Source organism: Scyliorhinus torazame, chromosome 23, assembly GCF_047496885.1.
Source record: "Scyliorhinus torazame isolate Kashiwa2021f chromosome 23, sScyTor2.1, whole genome shotgun sequence".
Lineage (NCBI taxonomy): Eukaryota > Metazoa > Chordata > Chondrichthyes > Carcharhiniformes > Scyliorhinidae > Scyliorhinus > Scyliorhinus torazame.
The window spans coordinates 47,201,540-47,213,940 of record NC_092729.1 but is presented as its reverse complement, the minus strand read 5'-3'; positions in this window follow the sequence as shown (position 1 = coordinate 47,213,940).

The window sequence follows — 12,401 nt, the reverse complement described above, 5'->3', positions numbered from 1 at the left end:
AAGGTGCTGGTTACAGAACGATGTCACCTCCTTCAGCACGGCCTGTAGCCTGACACCATGCTGTGGATGGTCATGTCAAATCTGCTACAACAAGGAGCTGCTTACAGAACGATGTCGCCTCCTTCAGCACGGCCTGGAGCCTGACACCAGGCTGTGGATGGTCCTGTCAAATCTGAAACAACAAGGAGCTGGTTACAGAAAGCTGTCACCTCCTTCAGCACGGCCTGGAGCCTGACACCAGGCTTTGGATGGTCCTGTGAAATCTGATACAACAAGGAGCTGGTTACAGAACGGTGTCACCTCCTTCAGTACGGCCTGGAGCCTGACACCAGGCTGTGGATGGTCCTGTCAAATCTGATACAACAAGGAGCTGGTTACAGAACGGTGTCACCTCCTTCAGTACGGCCTGGAGCCTGACACCAGGCTGTGGATGGTCCTGTCAAATCTGATACAACAAGGAGCTGGTTACAGAACGGTGTCACCTCCTTCAGTACGGCCTGGAGCCTGACACCAGGCTGTGGATGGTCCTGTGAAATCTGCTACAACAAGGAGCTGGTTACAGAACGGTGTCGCCTCCTTCAGCACGGCCTGGAGCCTGACACCAGGCTGTGGATGGTCCTGTCAAATCTGATACAACAAGGAGCTGGTTACAGAAAGGTGTCGCCTCCTTCAGCGCGGCCTGGAGCCTGAAACCAGGCTGTGGATGGTCCTGTCAAATCTGATATAACAAGGTGCTGGTTACAGAACGGTGTCGCCTCCTTCAGCAGGGCCTGGAGCCTGAAACCAGGCTGTGGATGGTCCTGTAAAATCTGATATAACAAGGTGCTGGTTACAGAACGGTGTCACCTCCTTCAGCACGGCCTGGAGCCTGACACCAGGCTGTGGATGGTCCTGTCAAATCTGATATAACAAGGTGCTGGTTACAGAACGGTGTCGCCTCCTTCAGCACTCACTGGAGCCTGACACCAGGCTGTGGATGGTCCTGTCAAATCTGATATAACAAGGAGCTGGTTGCAGGACGGTGTCGCCTCCTTCAGCACGGCCAGGAGCCTGACACCAGACTGTGGATGGTACTGTAAAATCTGATATAAAAAGGAGCTGGTTACAGAACGGTGTCACCTCCTTTAGCACGGCCTGGAGCCTGACACCTGGCTGTGGATGGTCCTGTCAAATCTGATAGAACAAGGAGCTGGTTACAGAACGGTGTCACCTCCTTCAGTACGGTCTGGAGCCTGACAGCAGGCTGTGGATGGTCCTGACAAATCTGCTACAACAAGGAGCTGGTTACAGAACGGTGTCACCTCCTTCAGCACGGCCTGGAGCCTGACACCAGGCTGTGGATGGTCCTGTCAAATCTGATATAACAAGGAGCTGGTTACAGAACGCTGTCATCTCCTTCAGCACGGCCTGGACCCTGACACCAGGCTATGGATGGTCCTGTCAAATCTGATACAACAAGGTGCTGGTTACAGAACGGTGTCACCTCCTTCAGCACGGCCTGGAGCCTGACACCAGTCTGTGGATGGTCCTGTGAAATGAGATGTAACAAGGATCTGGTTACAGACGGTGTCACCTCCTTCAGCACGGCCTGGAGCCTGACACCAGGCTGTGGATGGTCCTGTCAAATCTTATACAACAAGGAGCTGGTTACAGAACGGTGTCACCTCCTTCAGTACGGCCTGGAGCCTGACACCAGGCTGTGGATGGTCCTGTCAAATCTGCTACAACAAGGAGCTGGTTACAGAACGGTGTCGCCTCCTTCAGCACGGACTGGAGCCTGACACCAGGCTGTGGATGGTCCTGTCAAATCTGATACAACAAGGAGCTGGTTACAGAAAGGTGTCGCCTCCTTCAGCGCGGCCTGGAGCCTGAAACCAGGCTGTGGACGGTCCTGTCAAATCTGATATAACAAGGTGCTGGTTACAGAACGGTGTCGCCTCCTTCAGCAGGGCCTGGAGCCTGAAACCAGGCTGTGGATGGTCCTGTAAAATCTGATATAACAAGGTGCTGGTTACAGAACGGTGTCACCTCCTTCAGCACGGCCTGGAGCCTGTCACCAGGCTGTGGATGGTCCTGTCAAATCTGATATAACAAGGTGCTGGTTACAGAACGGTGTCGCCTCCTTCAGCACTCACTGGAGCCTGACACCAGGCTGTGGATGGTCCTGTCAAATCTGATATAACAAGGAGCTGGTTACAGAACGGTGTCGCCTCCTTCAGCACGGCCTGGAGCCTGACACCAGGCTGTGGATGGTCCTGTCAAATCTGATATAACAAGGAGCTGGTTACAGAACGGTGTCACCTCCTTCAGCACGGCCTGGAGCCTGACACCAGGCTGTGGATGGTTCTGTCAAATCTGATGTAACACGGAGCTGGTTACAGAACGGTGTCACCTCATTCAGCACGGCCTGGAGTCTGACACCAGGCTGTGGATGGTCCTGTCAAACTGATATAACAAGGTGCTGCTTACAGAACGGTGTCACCTCCTTCAGCACGGCCTGGAGCCTGACACCAGGCTGTGGATGGTCATGTCAAATCTGATATAATAAGGTGCTGGTTACAGAACGGTGTCGCCTCCTTCAGCACGGCCTGGAGCCTGGCACCAGGCTGTGGATGGTCCTGTCAACCTGATATAACAAGATGCTGGTTACAGAACGGTGTCACCTCATTCAGCACGGCCTGGAGCCTGACACCAGGCTGTAGATGGTCCTGTCCAATCTGAGAGAACAAGGTGCTGGTTACAGAACGGTGTCCCCTCCTTCAGCACTGACTGGAGCCTGACACCAGGCTGTGTATGGTCCTGTCAAATCTGATATAACAAGGAGCTGGTTACAGAACGGTGTCGCCTCCGTCAGCACGGCCTGGAGCCTGACACCAGGCTGTGGATGGTCCTGTCAAATCTGATATAAAACGGAGCTGGTTACAGAACGGTGTCACCTCCTTCAGCACGGCCTGGAGCCTGACACCAGGCTGTGGATGGTCCTTTGAAACTGATATAACAAGGTGCTGGTTACAGAACGGTGTCACCTCATTCAGCACGGCCTGGAGCCTGACACCAGGCTGTGGATGGTCCTGTCAAATCTGATATAACAAGGTGCTGGTTACAGAACGGTGTCCCCTCCTTCAGCACTGACTGGAGCCTGACACCAGGCTGTGTATGGTCCTGTCAAATCTGATATAACAAGGAGCTGGTTACAGAACGGTGTCGCCTCCGTCAGCACGGCCTGGAGCCTGACACCAGGCTGTGGATGGTCCTGTCAAATCTGATATAAAACGGAGCTGGTTACAGAACGGTGTCACCTCCTTCAGCACGGCCTGGAGCCTGACACCAGGCTGTGGATGGTCCTTTCAAACTGATATAACAAGGTGCTGGTTACAGAACGGTGTCACCTCCTTCAGCACGGCCTGGAGCCTGACACCAGGCTGTGGATGGTCCTGTCAAATGTGATATAATAAGGTGCTGGTTACAGAACGGTGTCGCCTCCTTCAGCACGGCCTGGAGCATGACACCAGGCTGTGGATGGTCCTGTCAAATATGATATAACAAGGAGCTGGTTACAGAACGGTGTCGCCTCCTTCAGCACGGCCTGGAGCCTGACACCAGGCTGTGGATGGTCCTGTCAAATCTGATACAACAAGGAGCTGGTTACAGAAAGGTGTCGCCTCCTTCAGCACGGCCTGGAGCCTGACACCAGGCTGTGGATGGTCCTGTCAAATCTGAAACAACAAGGAGATGGTTACAGAAAGGTGTCACCTCCTTCAGCACGGCCTGGAGCCTGACACCAGGCTGTGGATGGTCCTGTCAAATCTGATATAACAAGGTGCTGGTTACAGAACGGTGTCGCCTCCTTCAGCACGGCCTGGAGCCTGACACCAGGCTGTGGGTGGTACTGTCAAATCTGGTATAACAAGGAGCTGGTTACAGAACGGTGTCACCTCCTTCAGCACGGCCTGGAGCCTGACACCAGACTGTGGATGGTACTGTAAAATCTGATATAAAAAGGAGCTGGTTACAGAACGGTGTCACCTCCTTCAGCACGGCCTGGAGCCTGACACCAGGCTGTGGATGGTCCTGTCAAATCTGATAGAAAAAGGAGCTGGTTACAGAACGGTGTCACCTCCTTCAGTACGGCCTGGAGCCTGACAGCAGGCTGTGGATGGTCCTTTCAAACTGATATAACAAGGTGCTGGTTACAGAACGGTGTCACCTCATTCAGCACGGCCTGGAGCCTGACACCAGGCTGTGGATGGTCCTGTCAAATCTGATATAACAAGGTGCTGGTTACAGAACGGTGTCCCCTCCTTCAGCACTGACTGGAGCCTGACACCAGGCTGTGTATGGTCCTGTCAAATCTGATATAACAAGGAGCTGGTTACAGAACGGTGTCGCCTCCGTCAGCACGGCCTGGAGCCTGACACCAGGCTGTGGATGGTCCTGTCAAATCTGATATAAAACGGAGCTGGTTACAGAACGGTGTCACCTCCTTCAGCACGGCCTGGAGCCTGACACCAGGCTGTGGATGGTCCTTTCAAACTGATATAACAAGGTGCTGGTTACAGAACGGTGTCACCTCCTTCAGCACGGCCTGGAGCCTGACACCAGGCTGTGGATGGTCCTGTCAAATGTGATATAATAAGGTGCTGGTTACAGAACGGTGTCGCCTCCTTCAGCACGGCCTGGAGCATGACACCAGGCTGTGGATGGTCCTGTCAAATATGATATAACAAGGAGCTGGTTACAGAACGGTGTCGCCTCCTTCAGCACGGCCTGGAGCCTGACACCAGGCTGTGGATGGTCCTGTCAAATCTGATACAACAAGGAGCTGGTTACAGAAAGGTGTCGCCTCCTTCAGCACGGCCTGGAGCCTGACACCAGGCTGTGGATGGTACTGTCAAATCTGAAACAACAAGGAGATGGTTACAGAAAGGTGTCACCTCCTTCAGCACGGCCTGGAGCCTGACACCAGGCTGTGGATGGTCCTGTCAAATCTGATATAACAAGGTGCTGGTTACAGAACGGTGTCGCCTCCTTCAGCACGGCCTGGAGCCTGACACCAGGCTGTGGGTGGTACTGTCAAATCTGGTATAACAAGGAGCTGGTTACAGAACGGTGTCACCTCCTTCAGCACGGCCTGGAGCCTGACACCAGACTGTGGATGGTACTGTAAAATCTGATATAATAAGGAGCTGGTTACAGAACGGTGTCACCTCCTTCAGCACGGCCTGGAGCCTGACACCAGGCTGTGGATGGTCCTGTCAAATCTGATAGAAAAAGGAGCTGGTTACAGAACGGTGTCACCTCCTTCAGTACGGCCTGGAGCCTGACAGCAGGCTGTGGATGGTCCTGACAAATCTGCTACAACAAGGAGCTGGTTACAGAACGGTGTCACCTCCTTCAGCACGGTCTGGAGCCTGACAGCAGGCGGTGGATGGTCCTGTCAAATCTGATACAACAAGGTGCTGGTTACAGAACGGTGTCACCTCCTTCAGCACGGCCTGGAGCCTGACACCAGGCTGTGGATGGTCCTGTCAAATCTGATACAACAAGGAGCTGGTTACAGAACGGTGTCACCTCCTTCAGTACGGCCTGGAGCCTGACACCAGGCTGTGGATGGTCCTGTCAAATCTGCTACAACAAGGAGCTGGTTACAGAACGGTGTCGCCTCCTTCAGCACGGCCTGGAGCCTGACACTAGGCTGTGGATTGTCCTGTCAAATCTGATACAACAAGGAGCTGGTTACAGAAAGGTGTCGCCTCCTTCAGCGCGGCCTGGAGCCTGAAACCAGGCTGTGGACGGTCCTGTCAAATCTGATATAACAAGGTGCTGGTTACAGAACGGTGTCGCCTCCTTCAGCAGGGCCTGGAGCCTGAAACCAGGCTGTGGATGGTCCTGTAAAATCTGATATAACAAGGTGCTGGTTACAGAACGGTGTCACCTCCTTCAGCACGGCCTGGAGCCTGTCACCAGGCTGTGGATGGTCCTGTCAAATCTGATATAACAAGGTGCTGGTTACAGAACGGTGTCGCCTCCTTCAGCACTCACTGGAGCCTGACACCAGGCTGTGGATGGTCCTGTCAAATCTGATATAACAAGGAGCTGGTTACAGAACGGTGTCGCCTCCTTCAGCACGGCCTGGAGCCTGACACCAGGCTGTGGATGGTCCTGTCAAATCTGATATAACAAGGAGCTGGTTACAGAACGGTGTCACCTCCTTCAGCACGGCCTGGAGCCTGACACCAGGCTGTGGATGGTTCTGTCAAATCTGATGTAACACGGAGCTGGTTACAGAACGGTGTCACCTCATTCAGCACGGCCTGGAGCCTGACACCAGTCTGTGGATGTTCCTGTCAAATCTGATACAACAAGGTGCTGGTTACAGAACGGTGTCACCTCCTTCAGCACGGCCTGGAGACTGACACCAGGCTGTTGATGGTCCTGTCAAATCTGATAGAACAAGGAGCTGGTTACAGAACGGTGTCGCCTCCTTCAGCACGCCCTCGAGCCTGAGACCAGGCTGTGGATGGTCCTGTCAAATCAGATATAACAAGGAGCTGGTTACAGAACGGTGTCGCCTCCCTAATCACGGCCTGGAGCCTGACACCAGGCTGTGGATGGTCCTGTCAAATCTGATATAACAAGGAGCTGGTTACAGAACGGTGTCACCTCCTTCAGCACGGCCTGGAGCCTGACACCAGGCTGTGGATGGTTCTGTCAAATCTGATGTAACACGGAGCTGGTTACAGAACGGTGTCACCTCATTCAGCACGGCCTGGAGCCTGACACCAGTCTGTGGATGTTCCTGTCAAATCTGATACAACAAGGTGCTGGTTACAGAACGGTGTCACCTCCTTCAGCACGGCCTGGAGACTGACACCAGGCTGTTGATGGTCCTGTCAAATCTGATAGAACAAGGAGCTGGTTACAGAACGGTGTCGCCTCCTTCAGCACGCCCTCGAGCCTGAGACCAGGCTGTGGATGGTCCTGTCAAATCTGATATAACAAGGAGCTGGTTACAGAACGGTGTCGCCTCCCTAATCACGGCCTGGAGCCTGACACCAGGCTGTGGATGGTCCTGTCAAATCTGATATAACAAGGAGCTGGTTACAGAACGTTGTCGCCTCCTTCAGCACGGCCTGGAGCCTGACACCTGGCTGTGGATTGTCCTGTCAAATCTGATATAACAAGGAGCTGGTTACAGATCGGTGTCGCCTCCTTCAGCACGGCCTGGAGCCTGACACCAGGCTGTGGATGGTCCTGTCAAATCTGACATAAATAGGAGCTGGTTACAGAACGCTGTCACCTCCTTCAGCACGGCCTGGAGCCTGACACCAGGCTGTGGATGTTCTTGTCAAATCTGATACAACAAGGAGCTGGTTTCAGAACGGTGTCGCCTCCTTCAGCACGCACTGGAGACTGACACCAGGCTGTGGATGGTCCTGTAAAATCTGATATAACAAGGTGCTGGTTACAGAACGGTGTCGCCTACTTCAGCACGGCCTGGAGCCTGACACCAGGCTGTGGATTGTCCTGTCAAATCTTATATAACAAGGTGCTGGATACAGAACGGTGTCGCCTCCTTCAGCAGGGCCTGGAGCCTGAAACCAGGCTGTGGATGGTCCTGTCAAATCTGATATAACAAGGTGCTGGTTACAGAACGGTGTCACCTCCTTCAGCACGGCCTGGAGCCTGACACCAGACTGTGGATGCTACTGTAAAATCTGATATAAAAAGGAGCTGGTTACAGAACGGTGTCACCTCCTTCAGCACGGCCTGGAGCCTGACACCAGGCTGTGGATGGTCCTGTCAAATCTGATAGAACAAGGAGCTGGTTACAGAACGGTGTCACCTCCTTCAGTACGGCCTGGAGCCTGACAGCAGGCTGTGGATGGTCCTGACAAATCTGCTACAACAAGGAGCTGGTTACAGAACGGTGTCACCTCCTTCAGCACGGTCTGGAGCCTGACAGCAGGCGGTGGATGGTCCTGTCAAATCTGATACAACAAGGTGCTGGTTACAGAACGGTGTCACCTCCTTCAGCACGGCCTGCAGCCTGACACCAGGCTGTGGATGGTCCTGTCAAATCTGATACAACAAGGAGCTGGTTACAGAACGGTGTCACCTCCTTCAGTACGGCCTGGAGCCTGACACCAGGCTGTGGATGGTCCTGTCAAATCTGCTACAACAAGGAGCTGGTTACAGAACGGTGTCGCCTCCTTCAGCACGGCCTGGAGCCTGACACTAGGCTGTGGATTGTCCTGTCAAATCTGATACAACAAGGAGCTGGTTACAGAAAGGTGTCGCCTCCTTCAGCGCGGCCTGGAGCCTGAAACCAGGCTGTGGACGGTCCTGTCAAATCTGATATAACAAGGGGCTGGTTACAGAACGGTGTCGCCTCCTTCAGCAGGGCCTGGAGCCTGAAACCAGGCTGTGGATGGTCCTGTAAAATCTGATATAACAAGGTGCTGGTTACAGAACGGTGTCACCTCCTTCAGCACGGCCTGGAGCCTGTCACCAGGCTGTGGATGGTCCTTTCAAATCTGATATAACAAGGTGCTGGTTACAGAACGGTGTCGCCTCCTTCAGCACTCACTGGAGCCTGACACCAGGCTGTGGATGGTCCTGTCAAATCTGATATAACAAGGAGCTGGTTACAGAACGGTGTCGCCTCCTTCAGCACGGCCTGGAGCCTGACACCAGGCTGTGGATGGTCCTGTCAAATCTGATATAACAAGGAGCTGGTTACAGAACGGTGTCACCTCCTTCAGCACGGCCTGGAGCCTGACACCAGGCTGTGGATGGTTCTGTCAAATCTGATGTAACACGGAGCTGGTTACAGAACGGTGTCACCTCATTCAGCACGGCCTGGAGTCTGACACCAGGCTGTGGATGGTCCTGTCAAACTGATATAACAAGGTGCTGCTTACAGAACGGTGTCACCTCCTTCAGCACGGCCTGGAGCCTGACACCAGGCTGTGGATGGTCCTGTCAAATCTGATATAATAAGGTGCTGGTTACAGAACGGTGTCGCCTCCTTCAGCACGGCCTGGAGCCTGGCACCAGGCTGTGGATGGTCCTGTCAAACTGATATAACAAGATGCTGGTTACAGAACGGTGTCACCTCATTCAGCACGGCCTGGAGCCTGACACCAGGCTGTAGATGGTCCTGTCCAATCTGATATAACAAGGTGCTGGTTACAGAACGGTGTCCCCTCCTTCAGCACTGACTGGAGCCTGACACCAGGCTGTGTATGGTCCTGTCAAATCTGATATAACAAGGAGCTGGTTACAGAACGGTGTCGCCTCCGTCAGCACGGCCTGGAGCCTGACACCAGGCTGTGGATGGTCCTGTCAAATCTGATATAAAACGGAGCTGGTTACAGAACGGTGTCACCTCCTTCAGCACGGCCTGGAGCCTGACACCAGGCTGTGGATGGTCCTTTCAAACTGATATAACAAGGTGCTGGTTACAGAACGGTGTCACCTCATTCAGCACGGCCTGGAGCCTGACACTAGGCTGTGGATGGTCCTGTCAAATCTGATATAACAAGGTGCTGGTTACAGAACGGTGTCCCCTCCTTCAGCACTGACTGGAGCCTGACACCAGGCTGTGTATGGTCCTGTCAAATCTGATATAACAAGGAGCTGGTTACAGAACGCTGTCGCCTCCGTCAGCACGGCCTGGAGCCTGACACCAGGCTGTGGATGGTCCTGTCAAATCTGATATAAAACGGAGCTGGTTACAGAACGGTGTCACCTCCTTCAGCACGGCCTGGAGCCTGACACCAGGCTGTGGATGGTCCTTTCAAACTGATATAACAAGGTGCTGGTTACAGAACGGTGTCACCTCCTTCAGCACGGCCTGGAGCCTGACACCAGGCTGTGGATGATCCTGTCAAATCTGATATAATAAGGTGCTGGTTACAGAACGGTGTCGCCTCCTTCAGCACGGCCTGGAGCATGACACCAGGCTGTGGATGGTCCTGTCAAATCTGATATAACAAGGAGCTGGTTACAGAACGGTGTCGCCTCCTTCAGCACGGCCTGGAGCCTGACACCAGGCTGTGGATGGTCCTGTCAAATCTGATATAACAAGGAGCTGGTTACAGAACGGTGTCACCTCCTTCAGCAAAGCCTGGAGCCTGACACCAGGCTGTGGGTGGTCCTGTCAAATCTGATATAACAAGGAGCTGGTTACAGAATGGTGTCACCTCCTTCAGCACGGCCTGGAGCCTGACACCAGGCTGTGGATGGTCCTGTCAAATCTGATACAAACAAGGAGCTGGTTACAGAAAGGTGTCGCCTCCTTCAGCACGGCCTGGAGCCTGACACCAGGCTGTGGATGGTCCTGTCAAATCTGAAACAACAAGGAGACGGTTACAGAAAGGTGTCACCTCCTTCAGCACGGCCTGGAGCCTGACACCAGGCTGTGGATGGTCCTGTCAAATCTGATATAACAAGGTGCTGGTTACAGAACGGTGTCGCCTCCTTCAGCACGGCCTGGAGCCTGACACCAGGCTGTGGGTGGTACTGTCAAATCTGGTATAACAAGGAGCTGGTTACAGAACGGTGTCACCTCCTTCAGCACGGCCTGGAGCCTGACACCAGACTGTGGATGGTACTGTAAAATCTGATATAAAAAGGAGCTGGTTACAGAACGGTGTCACCTCCTTCAGCACGGCCTGGAGCCTGACACCAGGCTGTGGATGGTCCTGTCAAATCTGATAGAACAAGGAGCTGGTTACAGAACGGTGTCACCTCCTTCAGTACGGCCTGGAGCCTGACAGCAGGCTGTGGATGGTCCTGACAAATCTGCTACAACAAGGAGCTGGTTACAGAACGGTGTCACCTCCTTCAGCACGGCCTGGAGCCTGACACCAGGCTGTGGATGGTCCTGTCAAATCTGATATAACAAGGAGCTGGTTACAGAACGCTGTCATCTCCTTCAGCACGGCCTGGAGCCTGACACCAGGCTATGGATGGTCCTGTCAAATCTGATACAACAAGGTGCTGGTTACAGAACGGTGTCACCTCCTTCAGCACGGCCTGGAGCCTGACACCAGTCTGTGGATGTTCCTGTCAAATCTGATACAACAAGGTGCTGGTTACAGAACGGTGTCACCTCCTTCAGCACGGCCTGGAGACTGACACCAGGCTGTGGATGGTCCTGTCAAATCTGATAGAACAAGGAGCTGGTTACAGAACGGTGTCGCCTCCTTCAGCACGCCCTCGAGCCTGAGACCAGGCTGTGGATGGTCCTGTCAAATCTGATATAACAAGGAGCTGGTTACAGAACGGTGTCGCCTCCCTAATCACGGCCTGGAGCCTGACACCAGGCTGTGGATGGTCCTGTCAAATCTGATATAACAAGGAGCTGGTTACAGAACGTTGTCGCCTCCTTCAGCACGGCCTGGAGCCTGACACCTGGCTGTGGATGGTCCTGTCAAATCTGATACAACAAGGAGCTGGTTTCAGAACGGTGTCGCCTCCTTCAGCACGCACTGGAGACTGACACCAGGCTGTGGATGGTCCTGTAAAATCTGATATAACAAGGTGCTGGTTACAGAACGGTGTCGCCTACTTCAGCACGGCCTGGAGCCTGACACCAGGCTGTGGATTGTCCTGTCAAATCTTATATAACAAGGTGCTGGATACAGAACGGTGTCGCCTCCTTCAGCAGGGCCTGGAGCCTGAAACCAGGCTGTGGATGGTCCTGTCAAATCTGATATAACAAGGTGCTGGTTACAGAACGGTGTCACCTCCTTCAGCACGGCCTGGAGCCTGACACCAGACTGTGGATGCTACTGTAAAATCTGATATAAAAAGGAGCTGGTTACAGAACGGTGTCACCTCCTTCAGCACGGCCTGGAGCCTGACACCAGGCTGTGGATGGTCCTGTCAAATCTGATAGAACAAGGAGCTGGTTACAGAACGGTGTCACCTCCTTCAGTACGGCCTGGAGCCTGACAGCAGGCTGTGGATGGTCCTGACAAATCTGCTACAACAAGGAGCTGGTTACAGAACGGTGTCACCTCCTTCAGCACGGTCTGGAGCCTGACAGCAGGCGGTGGATGGTCCTGTCAAATCTGATACAACTAGGTGCTGGTTACAGAACGGTGTCACCTCCTTCAGCACGGCCTGGAGCCTGACACCAGGCTGTGGATGGTCCTGTCAAATCTGATACAACAAGGAGCTGGTTACAGAACGGTGTCACCTCCTTCAGTACGGCCTGGAGCCTGACACCAGGCTGTGGATGGTCCTGTCAAATCTGCTACAACAAGGAGCTGGTTACAGAACGGTGTCGCCTCCTTCAGCACGGCCTGGAGCCTGACACCAGGCTGTGGATGGTCCTGTCAAATCTGATACAACAAGGAGCTGGTTACAGAAAGGTGTCGCCTCCTTCA